Here is a 17,453-nt window from a genome sequence, read left to right on the forward strand (position 1 = left end):
ATATGTTGATGTATTTAATTACATTTATGGTCTTGTGAATGTTGTACCAGCCCTGCAGCCTGGAGATGAAGCCTATTTGGTCATGGTGGATGATTTTTGAGATGTGTTTTTGGATCCAATTTATTAGAATCTTGTTGAGGATTTTTGTATCTATGTTCATAAGGGATGCTTATGCCAATATTAACCCAACTTACATTTTTCTCCTGGTCTTACTCTTCCCTTCTATCTCTTTTCCTCCAATTTCCTTTTCTATTCCTTCCTCTTAACTACCTCAAAACTCAGCTTAAGTTTCATCACCTCTGTAAAGATTACCCACCACTAAGTCACTTAATGCCTGATCCACAACATGCCATTTAGTGTACATTGTTTTGACATAAAACCAACTCTAGCGAAGATCTAGCCTTTTCTATAAAGCAGAAAAACTCGGGTTTGATTTCCATTCCAGCCATTAATTAGTAATATGATCGTGGGCAAGTCCTTTTACTTCTCAGAGCCTCGCTTTCCTTCTCTATAGAATATAGATAATAGTATGGTTTTCAAGAAGTTGTTTTGAGTAGTAACTGAGATAATGTATGTAGTCAATATAATTTTTGGTCTTTGGAAACACACTCTAAGTTAGAGGTTTTTGTTATTATTATTATTTTTAATTATGTCATCTCCAACTAGATTGGAAGGTACTTAAACATTGTTAACACTGCATGCCTTTTCATGGAGAGTCATTTTGGGGGGTTTTAGAACTACCATTTTCGGTCCATAGGATTCCAACGGACATCTAAATATTCATCCAGTTGTTCAGATATGGCTTTTTGCCATTGTTTTCATATATGATTTTTTGCTGTTGTGACTGGAAAATTGTAAGCTATGAATGGATTCTGAAAAATGACTACAACATAAAGAAAAACAACTGTGCCTATTATTATTATTTAAGTATTTGTTAAAATTGGGAGAAAAACTACTATGTTAAAATTAATGAGTATTTTAATAGAAGGTTTTTAAAATTTTGTTTAGAGAGGAAAGATGTTGAGAAATGGATGCTGAAAGTGTCAGTCTAGTTAATATTTTATTTGTTGCAAATGGTTTTTAAGTGTCATTTCTTTGCCAACCTTAAAGCAAAAACTCTGCCTTAGAAAAAGAAAAATAAAGAGATGTGATATATTTCACCGTGGAAAGCTATTTAATAGTCAGAGGCCAGAAGAATCAAATTGAATTGTGAATCTGAAGGCAGCCAAGAAAGTGCATTTTAAATTGAACTAAGCACAAGACACTGCATCATTAAGAGAGGAGAGTTACAGACTCACAGTGAAGAGGAGAGCACTTAAATTGCTCTCGATTTTCTTGGAGAAGAATAAACATGTATGCAAAAGCCCAAGAATTCGTTTTTCAGTTTCAAAAGGAAATAATGTGTGTTCTGTCTGTGGAGCTGAGAGTATTCAAAGGCTCTACAGATCAGCCCAACGGGAGCTGGAAGCAAGGACTTCAAGCAGTAGCTTTGTGTCTTTGGCAGTCTCTTGAAATTGGGACTAAAATTAAAAGTAGTTGTGTGCGACCAGTTCTAAATGTCAGATGGAACACTTTGCTCAGCATGCCGTGGACAGCATTGATTTTCCTGTTATGTTCTACGTTGTTGTGTGAGATGTTGAATCAGGTCCCTGTTATAAGAACTGGAAAGCAACTTGGTCCACAATTAATATTCTGTGAAGTTATTGTCTATATGTCTTGGCCTTTAATGGGGTTGGGCAAAGTTTTTGTGAACTTGTTTTATTCTTTTCACACCTGGAGGCTATGTTCTTCTTAAAATTTGATTTGTCTTTTCCATGGAAACGTCTTATGAATGCTTAAATGTTGTATTTTCAAAATTTGTACAAAGGCACAGAGAGGTTTGTTCACCATATACAAAATGAACTATGGGAAGATTATTTTCAAAAAGGATTATGCTAGCCATCTGACAACTATGGTTACATACACAATTCCAAGGGGATTTAAAGTGATAAATGTGATTTAAGTGTCTGCATACCTCCTTATAATTTTGTTAGCTCCTATGAAGGTTATGTGAATGTTGGCACTACATCTGTTGAAAATTTTTTAATCTAGATGTGGGGTATATCAAGTGAGATAAGGGGAAAGAAAGAGAAATAGTGTGCATTGAGCACAATATTTTCCAGAGGGCTGTTATTGGAAGTTCAAACAGCCTCCTGGGAAACTGAAGAATGATACTTGACTCCATAATGGCTCTAGATAGTCCGTAAGTGAAAGAATGCAAAAAAGTGAAAGGACCAAAAAAGATTTTTCAAAAAATTGCTTCACAAAGGACAGTGGTTCTCAAACTTTTAATTGCATCAGAAATATCTAGAAGGCTTGTTAAAATACATGTTATTGGGCCCTACTTCCAGAGTTTCTCCTTCAGAAGGTAAAGGAGGACCCAGAATTTGCATCTCTAACAAGTTCCCAGGTGATGCTGATTCTGCTGGTCTAGAAACCACTGAAATAAGGCAATGATTCTTCTTCTTTCTTTTCTTTTTTTTTGAGTTGGAGTCTCACTCCTTCGCCTAGGTTGGAGTGCAGTGGCACACTCACAGCCACCCCAGCGCCGACCTGCTGGGTTCCCGTGATCCTTTCACCTCAGCCTTCCAAGTAGCTAGAGCTACAGGCGTGCACTACAATGCCCGGCTAATTTTTGGTTTACTGTAGAGACGAGGTCTCGCCAACTTCCCTGGGCTGGTCTCGAACCCTCCGGCTCAGGCAATCCACTTGCCTCAGCCTCCCAAAGTGCTGGGATTACAGGCTGAGCCACAGAGCCCAGGCGTCAATGATTCTTGCCTTACTTTTTTAAGCTCTAGTATACAGAGGGATCACTGTGGAGAGCTTATAAAAAGTGTAAAGTCTTTAACAATTATACTGGGTTGGGACTCAAGACTAATTCTACAAAATCACCCTTAGTGATTCTGCTGTAATTGGTCCAGGGACTCTCTCTGGTCTAGGGACTAAGCCATTGGAACATCTAACACTTTAGTACTTGAGTCCTTCATGTTTTCATAACTGTTTGTGGGCTTGGATGGCAATGAATGACTGTTGGGGTTCCAATATGCCTTGAAGAGTAAGAGAAGATAAGGTGGAAATATTATATTTTAGTGGCATATTGATACCATAGGTTAAATCACATCTCATTAAAATATGATATATTGTGACACATGAGCATAACCTGATATAACAAAACTTTGGCATTTAAAAATCTCATGATATCATGTAATGTATAAATAAACCAAATGTTTTGGAAAGAGGCAGTAAAATGCAATGGAAAAGAAGACTTTAGAGTTGGATAGATCCTGGCTCTGGCACTTACAATATCTGGACAAATCATTTAACCTTTTTTTGTTTTATTTTTTTAGCCTTTTCGATGTCTAGTTTTCTCATCTGTAAGAGATTTAGTAATTCCTGTCTTATAACATGCCATGAAGAATAAATAGATATTACATATAAGATGGATGGTATAGCTCTGATGTATAAGAAGCATTTAATAAACGGAAAGTTATAAAAGAAAGAAGTGATGGACCACCAACATCTCTCATTTTTTAGTTTTTGTCACTGACAGAAGAGGAATGCTTATCCAATTTAATACTTGTTGGTCAGCAATTTCAGCTAATACTTTTGTGTGCATTTAGATGGACTCTGAAAGTAAACATAATCCCTCAAGATTCTTTCATATAAAATTATGAATATAACTTTTGAAGATATAAATTAAAACAAAAAATTATAGCTATTTTTGGATATTCTATTATAGAAAAGATATCTTTTTCATTTTTTCTATATATTTTATTTTAAGGATGTGGGGTACAATTCAGAGTTAAGTATGCAAGTGGACATTGTACGGGTAAAGGTTGGTCTTCTCTTTTGTCCCGACTTTGCCTGGTTTGAGATCAGGTACCCTTATCAATATTATGGGCCCCATCCCCCACCCTGGCAGCATCCCGCTACTGCCAATCTCTTTCTTATAGTATTGTGGTAAATGTTCAAGGTCCGCTTATGAGTGAGAACATGTGGTACTCAGTTCTTTGTTTCTATGATAGATCACTGAGTATTATAGGGATTTCTTTTTTGATTATAGTGTGGTATATGCCTATTTTCTGGAATGCTAAGGAAATATTTAAAAATATAAGATGAGCTTGTGTGCACTGGCATGGCTAAGGTCCGTGAAGACAGTAAAAGCATGTTCAAAAACAATATTATATAATTAAAAAAAAATTTTTTTAAGATGTGGGGTACAATTCAGGATTGGTATACAAGTGGATATCATACAGGTAAAGTTTGGGCTCCCTTTGGTCCCCACTTTGCCTGATTTGAGTTCAGGTACCCTTTTTGATGTTATGTGCCCCCCACCCCTGGCAGTATCCCACTACTGCCATTCTCTTTCTTATAGTATTATGGTAAATGTTTAGGATCTGCTTATGAGTGAGAACATGTGGTACTCAATTCTTTGTTTCTGTGACAGATCACAGAGTATGTTACACTCTAAATCCATCCAAGATGCTGCAATGTTCATATGTTTGTCCTTCTTTATGACTGTGCAATATTCCAGCGTGTATATGTACCACATTTTTTTTTTTATCCAGTCCAGTTTCGTTGGGCAGCATGCATGGTTGGTTCCATGTTTTTCCTATTGTGAATAGCACTGCAATAAATATGCACATGCAAGTATCTTTTTGGTAGAATGGTTTGAGTTCCTCTGGGGGATTGCTGGGTCATATGGAAGGTCAATTTCTAGTTCTTTTAGAAATCACCACACCATGGAGGTTGAACTAGTCAAATCTACATTATAAGATTTTTTAACATAAGAACTATATATATATGTATATATATAAAGCAATTCTGGAAATAATGTGTTTCTTGTTAAACTTCTTTATTCTGATAGAATATCTTTTTCTTCATGAACTTCCTTTATTTTTATTGAGATGGAATAGATGGGGCGTTTAGCTAGGATCTTTTTTATTTTAAAGATATGGGGTACCACTCAGGATTAGGTATATAAGTGGTTATTGTAAAGGTAAAGTTTGGGTCTCCCTTTGGTCCCCACTTCGCCTGGTTTGAGATCAGGTATCCTTATTGATATTAACTGTCCCCTCATCCTCCCCTGTCTACTGCTGCCAATCCCTTTCTTATTGTATTATGATAAATAGTTAGGATTTTTGAAGACACTTCAATGGAGACACAATTTAAAGAGACTTGAATCAAGTTAAGGAAACCAACAACAGTTGGTGAGGTATCAGGGACCAGCCATCAGTATCCTTAGGCTAGACCTGAAGGACTAAGGTAGAGGAAATTGTATTATTAAGAGTGAAGAAGAGGGGCCCTCTGATGGAACCTGTAATATTAGAGGGAGGCAGCCACTGTGAGATTTATGCCAAAGCAGGAGGGAGCCGTAAGAATAAGTATCTTCATCTTGCTTCTCTTCTACTTTGGGATCTTCTGCTACTGCATACCTGTGGCCAAGCTCAAGTGGAAGCCAGTGGACAAGGGAACTTGTGTGTTGGGATCTATCATAGAATGAGGGCAAGAGAGGAGGGAAGTGAACAGGTGGGAAGGAGTGTCTGGGGCGTGCCTAAAAAGTACCCTGCACGTGCAGTTATTTCTTTTGTAATAATTTTTAAAAATGAATTGTATTGAGAAAAATTATTGAGACAGGGAAGTGAGATCAGATGTTTGCATGTACAAAAAGAGGTATAGCAAGAGGTTTGGTCTGGTTGTTGGATGAGTCAAGGGAGCTAGTGGTAATTAATGTTGAAAATGGTATTTTGGGTAGCTGATAGATGGTTTTCCATGACTGTTTTTAGATTATAGACATCATGCACTAGATTTAAAGTAAATTTAAAAATCATTATTTTCTAATAATTTCAAATTAAAAAGAAATCTTAATATTGTTAAAAGCTGGATCCTAGTAGGGAAAAGGAATGAAAATGTAAGACAGGATGTCATCATGGGGTGAACACCGACTTAGTGTTAGAAAGACAGTGGCTAGAATCCTAGATCCGCATGGATTAGTGTTATAAACTTCCTCAGCGTAGACTCTGAACCTACTCCTTATGGACTAGATGTGCATAATATCTCATGTGACTATGTGAGATTATATGAGTTAATGCATGTAAAATGTTTATAGTAAAGTCTGGATATAAGTTGCTGTCAATATGTGACAATATCTACCAATATGGGGTGCCAACTTTATACCAGGCACATCCTACCTACTATCTCTAATCTTCTAGGTAACCTCATTTCATGAGGAGAACTAAGGCTCAGAGTTTTAACAATTTGTTCAGAGCCTGTCATTGGCAAGCAGTAGTGTCCTGGTTGGAAACCAGGCCAATAAGATCCCAAAACCAGGCTCTTCCTGTTAAACAGCGGGTCTCATTTTTTGTCCTTTTCTCCCAAACACTTAAAGTAATTTCCTGAGAAAAGTCAGAGAATACTATTGCATAGTAAGACTTCTCTGAAAACTGTTCAGGAAAAATATTTAGGTTGATATGTACAAGCTTCTAATGTAATGATATTAAATGCTTAAATTTTATGTGTAAGGCAGCACGATTTCCAAATGGATGCACACACTAAAATCAAGGCCTGCTTTTGAACTGTGGCTCAGTAAGTCATCTTAATCTTACTATCATCAATTTCAGATTGTTCTGCATATCGCAGTCTGTCTACCTCATTATATTAGCTTGTATAATGGGTACACTCAGAAAAAGTGTCTGCAATTTCCTTATAGTTTTAAAATTTTTTATTTAATTAAAGAGATGTCACAAACATTAAAGAGCCTATAAAATTTCCAAAAAAGCCCAAATAAGTGTGCAGACATTAATAGTACTAATGTATGTTAGACAGAAAATTTGACAAGAAGATTCTGTTGAAAAGTGCAAGAAAAATTATTAAATATTTAGTAATGAGCTTAACAAAGGGTGTGTATGGATGATGCAAAAAAAAAAAAACGTAGAATACTTTTTTGAGAGATGAAAGGAAATATTCGAACAAGAGATAGAGGAGACAAGAAATAATTATTGGATGTAACTTCTTATCAAGTCTATTTATGGACTGAATGGACCTAATTAATTCTGGTTGAATTTTGTCATTTTAACAAACTAGTACTAAGCTTCAGCTGGAAAATACATAAGCATGGATATAAAAGAATATTCAGAAAAAAAAGAGCAATGATTCAGAATGTATTCTATCAGATATTGAAACACACACAAATCAGTAAGAATTATATATATGAAGGAATGAAATTGAAGCAAATGAAATTGAAGGGTGAAACATATATACATACACGCATGCATATATATTATATATGTTTATATATTATGTGTAATATATAAACACATATTTGAAGTAGCATTTATAGAAATTTGACAAAAATCTAAATGGTCATTAAATGATAATGGCTAGGAAAATTATGAAACAGCAGCTCAGTCACAAATTTACAGACATTTAAAAAATGACATGCATGAACACTTCATAGTAACATGGAATACAGTATGTTATATTTATAGTGTGTTTTATATGCTAGGTTCGAGTGAGTACATATTCATATTTATGCTAGGCTTATACTCACAGGTTTAAATGAATACATATTCATGCTTACAGGTTTAAAAGAACATAAGTGAATACACGCAAAATTGAGTTCTCATAGTGGAATAAGAGTGATTTCTGTTCTTTTAAAAATTCTTTTACTGTTTTTTTTTTTTTTTGAGTTGGAGTCTCACTCCGTCGCCTAGGCTGGAGTGCAGTGGCACACTCATGGTTACCGCAGTCTCCCTGTTGGGCTCAGACGATCCTTCTGCCTCAGCCTTCCAAGTAGCTGGAACCACAGGCATGTACCATGCCCAGCTAATTATTTTTAAAAATTTATTTATTGTAGAGACGAGATCTTGTCAAATTGCCCAGGCTGGTCTCGAACCCCTGGGTTCAGTCAGTCCTCTGTCCTTGGCCTCCCAAAGTGCTGGGATTACAGACTTGAGCCACTGTGCCCAGCCCTCTTTTACTGTTTTTATCACGTTTTAACTATTAAAGCTATAGTATTGGTTGTTAACTTTTGTTTAGAACATGACTGAACTGTTATCCAAAGTATGTTAGCTAAATTTTGCTTGGCATATTAAACTTGAAACGATAAAGACAATTTTCTGGTGTGAACAAAGAATTTTATCTTGTTCACTACTATCTTTTTTTGTTTGTTTGTTTTTGAGTTGGAATCTCACTTGGTCGCCCAGGCTGGAGTGCAGTAGCATGCTCTAGGCACTGCAGCATCGACCCGCAGGGCTCAGGTGATCCTTTTGCCTCAGTCTTCCAAATAGTCAGAACTACAGGTGTGTTACCAGGTCCGGCTAATTTTTTATTTATTTATTGTAGAGACGAGGTCTCACCAAGTTGTCTGGGCTGGTCTTGAACTTGTGAGCTCAATCTACCATCTAAAATCTAACAATGTTGTTTACAGATCCTTATGATTGGACAGTCTCATATTTTCTGAAATATATTTCTCTTACATATTAATACTCTGTTTTTCTTTTTTCTAACACATTCTGTTTTGCCTATTTTTATTAACTCTTGAAATATTTAAATTTTATTTGTTTTACTCTTTTGCGTTTATAATAGAGTGACTTTTTAAAATAAAAGAACTCCATCAGTGCCTGCTGCAAACTTTTTAAATTTGAAATGTTAAAGTGTCCTTAATCACAAATTGAAATAATTTCAAACTTCTAATATTTTCTCTTTTTTATTCTTTTAGGTAAGTAATGAACAGAGACATGAAGAACTGATATTTCAAATGACCACCATGTTGCAAAAGGTATTTTTGGTATTTTAATACTACTTCAAAGGAATTCCATAAAAGGACACAGGGTTAGAATGTAGCTAAGCACTATTTTGGTAAAAAAATTTTGTGAAAACAAATATAAAGACATTATAGCATTATCAGGGAATGAAATATATGATAAGGCTTTTTTTTCTGTAGTCTAAGCAATTTTTAAAAAAAATTTATTGTAGAGATGCGGTCTTGCCAAGTTGCCCAGGTGGGTCTCGAACTTGCGGGCTCAGGCAATCCACTCATCTCAGCTTCCCAAAGCGCGGGATTACAGGCTGAGCCACCGGGCCTGGCTAGTCTAAACAATTATTATTGATGTTATTTGGGAATGGAAAGGTAAATAAATTGATCATTCTTCCATCAAGATATTCAAGAGAGATGAAGGAAAGAAATTTTCATGCAATAGACAAAATAAAGACATTGGGATTTATTTACCAAAGTCATTTGTTTTCCCTAAGAGCTTATGGTTTGCTTTCTCTGATCAGAAGATTATCTTCAGAATTACTCATAAAATTGATTGCTATAAGATTGTCAATGAGATGATTTGATTTTGAATAATTCAAGTAGTTTGCATCCATGTAGAGAATTCTCCAGGTTCTATATAAATGAAAAAAAAAAACAATTAAATAAAGGGGAAGGAAGGAAGAAGGAAATGCTACACTTAAAGAAATAATAGGATGTAAACATTCTTAGTTCTGTATATATCACATACATGATTTGGGGAAATCTGCTTATTTTTTTAAGCCATTAATCTCATCTAGAAGAATCTCTTTCTTTCCTAGAAGGAAACTGTAAAGCACTGTGGAAATCATCCTATATGGTTATAGAGGAAATAATTATGTGTGAGCCATTAGATAAGCTGTGTGAGACCATTAACACTGACAGTCATGCAAAATGCCTGTGGTATTTTAGATACAATTAATCATATATTGTCCTTTTATACTAGACTAACAATTTAATCTAATGAACAGAAGACTATGAGAATACTAAAAGAGAAGAAATCATCTTTGCTTTTTTATAAAATGGTAATTTTTAAGGAATTTCTAATTTTGCTTAGAAATTTTCTCAACGCCATACAAAATGTAGGCCAAGTACCATTAAAGATAAATTTACACCAAAAAGTTTATATTCTTCGAATGATGATTAAATTTTATTTTAATGTTGGTAATGAGAGAGCACTAATCAGCTTGGGCTATTTTTAGAAGGGCAGCTATTTGTCTTATTACATAATTGATATTAGCATATTACAATACAATTTGCTTCACTTGAGGTACCAGTAAGACTTCCACGTATAAATGCTAAGTCAGAACTTGGATAGATGAATCTCAGAAATTCAGAGGACAGATCTGTGTTGGATTGGGGAATCATTGTTTCACAGTTGGTAATTATGACTGCAGGTAAATGAAAGCACTTCTGTAGAGATTATAGTGTGATAAAGAAGACCCAATTCCAATTCTTGACAAAGAAGGGGAGAAGGATGATTTGCAGTGAGTGTCATATATTTCTGACAGGTCAAAGAAGATGAAGGCTTCAATAAACCCACTAGAGTTTTTCACAGAGATATCCTTAATGACTTTGGCAAAAAAAGTTTTGGTGATGAGAAACCAGGCCAGAGTGAGTTGAGGAATAAATAAGAGATAAGGCGATGGAGTTAGCAAAAAGAATAGCTCTTTGAACATTTTGTCTTTGAATAAAAGTGCAGAGAATCTAGTAGCTGGATAGGAAAATTGGGATGAGAAAGAATCTTGAGCATGTTTAAATGCTAATAAGGACAATGCAGAAGAAGGTGCGAGATTGAAGGTATGGGTTTCTGCATAGGAAAGCAGTGATGGAGGAGGCAGTCCTGCAAGTGGGCAATAGCAGCCGGCGGAAAAGACACGCCCATCAACACACCTGAGGCGATCACAGTAGGGAAAGTCGAGGGGAGTACCAATAGTTTCTGTTTTTCCTGTGAAGAAGATGTGGCTAGAGTAGTTAGTAAGGATTTGAGAAAAAGAGAAAGGTTTGAAGTAGTGTTTGTGGAGAATGGAGAGAGAAAGTTGCATTGAGGACAATGTAAGACTAGGCATTTGTTGATGACTCTGGATTTGTAGTGTCATTAAACTCCTTGAATTTATAAGTGTAATATGTACATGAATATGACTCTCAAAGTTGGAAATCAGGGATACTCTGCTTTGAGAGAAGCTATAAGAAAGATCTGACAATTCTTTTGTTAGGTCCTTCATTTTGGTGTGTTTTTCCTCATTATAGCTTTTTCTTGGCAAAATTTAAGAACACTTTTTGACCTTGAAGAAGTAATTACTTTTTAAATCCAAAATGTATGTCCTGTTTGCCATGACTGAAGAGAACTGGCTGTCCTTACTCAAGCATCATTAACTTGGCACATTCTTTCTGCTCTGCTGAGAACTCTTTGGACAGTAGAGTTAGACTGAAAGTATTAAACAGGCCCAGAAGATGAAAGACCCAATTGCTGACTTTGAATTATAAGAATGTTAATATGCCCATTTAACTAAAAACTCCAAATCCCTACTTCCTATTTGACTTTTAAGAGTGTTTACTTGAGGGCATAGAGCTCTTTATATGAGTGAAGAGATCTTTTAGTTCAAGAACTTCCAACATTTTTTTTTTTTTAGCAGCAAAACCATTATGAAAACTGAAATTTGGCATAAACAAAGATGAAAAGAGAACTATTCTAGTGGCAGTGGGCATGGGGCACCTGGAACTCATCCACTTATGTCTCTTTCCCTTCCTCCTCATTCCACTTTCAGAAAGGTCCTTTGAGACTTCGCTATTGATCCCTGGGACTCCTTGGAACATTGTTTGAAAAGTGCAATTCTAGATGATCACAACTATATTGAGTTTCATCAAAACATAAATAAAGTTCTTAAGATAAATTTACTGTGGTCTGAAGATAATTTTTACTTTACAACAAAATAGGCAGGATAGTATCTACTTTGACCTCAAATATATAATTCTCATCTTATATTGCTAATGTTAGTGATAGTAGATAGCAATGTGACCAAAGAAACTCAGTAAAAAAATTGCTAAATATTTTATAAATCTGGGATTTATAAAGCCAAGCATTCCTTTTAATTAATTTTGCTGATTAGGATTACCAAAATTTGTAAATGGGGAGTCCTTTACTAAACTCATGAATAGGAATATTCTTCATTATCCTCAGAGGATGGGCATATGATTGCAGTAAGCAGGATTAACTGCCTCCTCAAAGGATAGGCATATGATTGTGGCAGGGAGGATTAACTATCTTGATCTTGAGCAGCCATGAAAGTATGTAGTATAAGTTACTATGAGGTTACTCTTTTATTAAGGTATGACTTTGCCTAGGATTGAAAATATCCACAGAAATGGAATTGAATGTTTTCAGGAAACCACTTTTCTTTTGGAAACTACAGCATGGATAAGGTAGAAAAGATATACAGGGAATGGTTAAAAGAAGGCTAAACTGGAGTATGAAGAACCTGTTAAGAGAGTTATAAAGACAAATTAAAGGAGACAGTAGTATTGCACATATGATATGTGCCACATACAATACCAAATTGTTTATGTGAGTTGTTAGTAGGCATAGCAATACAATGAGGTAGATATTAGAATTTGATTTTACATTTGATGAAATACAGGCTCATAGAGGTTAAGTAGACCAAAGTGGCCTAGTGAAGTCAGACCCAATAGGCATCTGGGATTAGAAGTAGTTGACATTGGGAAAGCAAAGTTCAAAACCGTGAGAGACATAGCAAGAAAAAGGCTGATCCTCCAGGCCAGAGAGTGTTATAGAAGAAGTTCAGCATCTCCAGTGGCTCACTGAGAAAGAGGTGACTTTGAGAGTCTGGTGATGGTTTGCGCCCCTAGAACCTGCTACCTTTTTAGTTGACTCAACACAGTACTCTCTCTAAATACCATAGCAGTCAGTGGACTGTCCCTCTGCAGGGTTCAGGCCAGTTGGGGCTTATGCCACTGAAAGCTTTTAATATTGAGGTCAGATGGGAAGATCATTGGCTGACTGAGGACTCCCTGTGGCGTCTTTGTCTTTGGAAGTCTGACCCACTGGTTGGGAAAGCTTTGACCTTTCATTCTAAGATTAATTTCCTGAGGAAGGAGGAGTTCAATCTAGCTTGTGTCTCTGACATCTTCTATTCTAGTATATATCCCTGAATCACAGATTAAGATCTATAGCTACTAGTAGTATGTAAAGTCTTGCTCTAGTAACACAGAAATAAGTAACAAAAAGAATGAGAATAATCCAAAGGATTAGAAATGAAATCAGGTGGATCATATATATAATTTTGAGTTTTAAGTTTTTAAAAGTTTTTTTCAAGTCTGTTTAAATATGTAGGACTACTGGAAGAAAATAGCAAAGACTAAACTTTTCAGATATTAAAGAATAGAATACCCTGTTTTGACATGATTATTGATAATGTGTGTTTTCTGTTTGCATGTGACGCCAAAAAAAATTTGTTTACTTCAGTGGTGCCAATCGTCTGTCTCTTTGTGCAAATCAGATGTAATCTTTGAGACATTTCCTGAAATGATGGAATGTTGACCATTCTGATAAAAAATTATAACATAATTTACTTAAATTTAGATAACTCAAGCTTGCAAACTCTATATTTTCTGGAATATTTTTTCCTGGAAAACATATATAATTGGGAGTAATGGTAGAATTAGATTTGTCCATCTTGATCCATTTAAGTGTTTCTAGTCATCAAATCAAATGGAAGCTCATTCTCCCTCTCAAATAAATTTAATAGACATGTTATCCTTACATTAGTGTAATTGTATTTTATATACAGTTCCTGTGACCTACTATTTCTGTTTTGGTATGTTTTGATTTTGGTTAAAGTAGCTTATAATCTCCATTAAAACTCTTTCTGTGCTTGATGTGAAAATGAAAACTCAGTAAACCAAAGTACTACTGATTTTCCTGAAAGTAAAGAACAGAATTTTGAGAAAAAAGTGTTCCTTCTGTGGCAAGTTTTGCTATACCCTACCTGGAACAAATTCCTATTTTATCATCAGCCCATGTACAGCAGAGACTGTATAGAGAGTATGATACATGATAAAGTGAACAAAAATCTAATGAGCTAATTGATTACTTACTTTTTCAAAGCAAAAATTGTCTTCTTTTCCCACCATTCCTTCATTTAGTTAATATACATTAATTGTAATTTGAGAAATGCTAGTAATTCCTTGTGATGGTAACTATATTGGTCATACAATCAACCGAGAATACAGCAGTAAAATTTGTGTTAATTATCATCAATTATATCTTTTAGTGTTTAAAATTTTGCAAGCAAATAAACACTAGAATAAGCATGTTTTTCTTGAGCAAATTAGAGGAACTTCTTTTCTGCCACAAACATATGAATTACAGTGATCTCCAATGTGTGCTTAGAGGCAAACATGCTTAGTGGCAAAACATATGTAGAAAGTAGGATCTTAGCCTAATCAGTGAGATAAATCTGAAAATACTGATCTCACAGAAAAGATCATGCCCTCCTCAGCATGAATCTAGCCCTCTTCATTTTGCTTTCATCAGCTGGGGCTGTTCAGTGGTGCAAAGAAAACATTGTAAAATGCTTACAGCTTTTAGAAGTGCTTCTGAGTTCTTCAAATAATGGTAAGAGTTGCAAATCTTATAGGAAGGGCCTATTACAGAAAAGCTTTATTCAGCTCCACAGGGAATAGTGAACTTCAGTTCCCGAGAGCTGCTCCAAAGTAAAATACTTATAAGAAGGGGTTACTGAAGTATTCATTGTTGTAAAGCTTAAAGAGAACAAATGTGTGTTTCATTGCACATCTAAACCTAATATCTGTAAAGGGGGTCTGTGGCAGCCAGCAGAGGGAGAAAGTAAAATTCTGCAGATGGATAAAAAGGGAACTTTCAACAACCCAGCTTATTTTTTTGGCAAAGGTCCAGTGATCTGGGAATTCTCCAGCAAAATGGGTTGAACTTGGCAGATCTGCAAATACGCATATTTCTGCTCAGTACAATCAGGCAAACGTAGAGACTTCCAGAGGAACTAATTATCTTTTGTCTTTTTTACTTTAGCGAAAAGGTAATATTTGGAAGATAACTGTTAGGATATTTTAGAGGTAACATTTGAAAAATGTTGAAAGAGAATTTCATATTTAGCCTTCTTTTAAAAAAGTTTTTAATGCCTGGTTGTGCCCCCCAAATAATTTATCTTAACTGACAGAATTTCAGGTCATGTAGTTTATAATTTCAATGTTTTTGCTTATTATTTGCCATTTGCTCTTTTTTTTTTTTAAGAGATGAGGTCTCACTATGTTGTCCAGTCTATACTCTAATTCAGGACGCAAGCAATCTTCCCACCTTAGCCACGTCTATAGCTGGGACTACAGGCATAAGCCACTGCATTCAGTTACTATTTACATACTAAATAAAAAAAAATCTATTCAATTCTTTTATTTTCCTTGGTACTTATTGCCATGTTTTATTATCATGGAATCAATCCAATGCAGTCAGTTTTCTAAGTATGCATCTGTGTGAGACAAATCCTGTTTACTGACTCAGATTACTTACATTACAGAAATATAAGATGATCTTATCTCCAAAGAATATTTTTAGGAATATATTGGCATGTAAAAATGTGCTATATATTGATATTACTGGACATACTGTACATACTGTACATACTGGACATACTGTATAGCAGTATATTATATATATATGAACATATATGAACGGGCTGGTGGCATGGTCTGTCAGAATGAATTACTATAGCAGTTTCAAGCAATTTGACCCATGTGTTCTAAATTTAAGTATAACATATTTTAAGTATTTTATTAAAAAATTAAATAATACAAAACTGTAGTAAGAACCAACTTACTTGAAATGTATGTCTTTGATTCATCACATTTTGTAATTTCAGTTACAGTTAAGGCAGTACAAGAGCCAATCAATTCAAAATAGAAAAATTAAAAGAAACATTTAATTTTAAGAGCGGCTTAATCGAAAGAGAGCTTTTCAAATAGAATAAATACATTTATATGTTCTGAGGTGGAAAAATGGCCAAACTTCAAAAGAAAAGATAGTTATAGAACACTATGCTTAAATCTATTTCTGTCATGAATATCTCTGTATATCCATAGAAAATCTGGATATTAAATTGTTAATGGTGACTAAACTTTGGTAAATAGGATTCAGCATTTTTTGATATGTTTTTAATAAACATGTATTAAAAATAGTGGGAAGACTATCAGTCCTGCTTTTGCTATTGACTAGTTGTATGATCATCAGCATGTAAATTGATCTGTTCATTTTACATCATTAACATCATTATTTGAAATTATGGATGAGGAAGACATTAACGTTTTTTCTGTTAAGTAAGAGCACTGGAACTAGAAAATATAACAATTCTACTGAGAAAATTGGGACAACAACTTATAGGTCTGGTTGACTATGCAGAATGTATAGGTTGAGATAATGTTATGAGACTCATACTACATACAGTTATTTCTCCAAAAGAACTGAAATTAGTGTCATTGACACTAGGGAGAAGCTAGAATTTGTATTTGTCAGGGCACTCAGATGAAAAAGAAATGTAAATCAAGTATTTAGAGAATTGTTTGAGTTAAGTAGGAAAATAGTTTAAGTTTCTGTAGTGTGTTAGCTCAAGCGTATTGATTTAATTGATTATTATGCTGACAATTGTGCCTTCTATTCAAGAAATGTGGATGTGCCACTTCAGGGACTGTAAGTACACAACACTGTGGTTCAAAACAAATTTTCCCCTTTTTGATTACCTTTTTAAGTGACAAAAACTTGGAGAAAAGGAGAAACCAGTTATGGGGGCCAAGTATTTTTAAATATATTTATTGTCTATGAACAGCTGACCAAACTCTGATACCCTGATAAAAACATATTGCTTTATAAACCATTCATTCCTACTTCAAAATTTTCAAGCAAAATTCTACTGACATCCATTAAATGTAAGAAAAACCATCCAGTTGCCACTTTTTGAAGGGGAGAAGAGGTACATATTATATATATTTTCTGTCCCTCTCATTTTCTCTCATGAAAAGATATTTATCTTTTATGTAGGGAATCCCAAAGGACAAAATATATTTTCCTAGAAAAGTAACATGGAAAATATCACACAATTAAGAGAGCTGAATAGTGGATAGCCCATACTGGGAACTCTAGAAGACTAAATTTGTGAGCAGCCTAATTTATTTTAATATTGTCAAGAGCACATAGCCACTTGACCAGAAGTGAAGTGAAGATATGTATTTATAGATTAAATAATTTCCAGGTTCTAGTCCCAGCTACTTGGGAGGATGAGACTGGAGAATAGCATGAGCCCAGGAGTTCAAGTCCAGCCTGGGCAACATAGTAAGACCACATCTCTAAAAAAAAAAAAAAAAATTCAAACAAACAAACAAACAAATAAATGCTTATTAGTTTGTTATTTATTTCCATCACAGTATTCTTTACTGCTGTTATTTCTGTCATCAGCACCTTCCTATTTTCCCCTTGTCTCTCCTCAAAAAACAAAGCAGGAGGTATCACACTACCAGACTTTAAACTTTACTATAAAGCTACAATAATCAAAACAGCCTCTTATTGATACAAGAACAG

This window comes from Carlito syrichta, unplaced genomic scaffold, assembly GCF_000164805.1.
Source record: "Carlito syrichta isolate Samal-C Ts95f unplaced genomic scaffold, Tarsius_syrichta-2.0.1 Scaffold302430, whole genome shotgun sequence".
Classification (NCBI taxonomy): domain Eukaryota; kingdom Metazoa; phylum Chordata; class Mammalia; order Primates; family Tarsiidae; genus Carlito; species Carlito syrichta.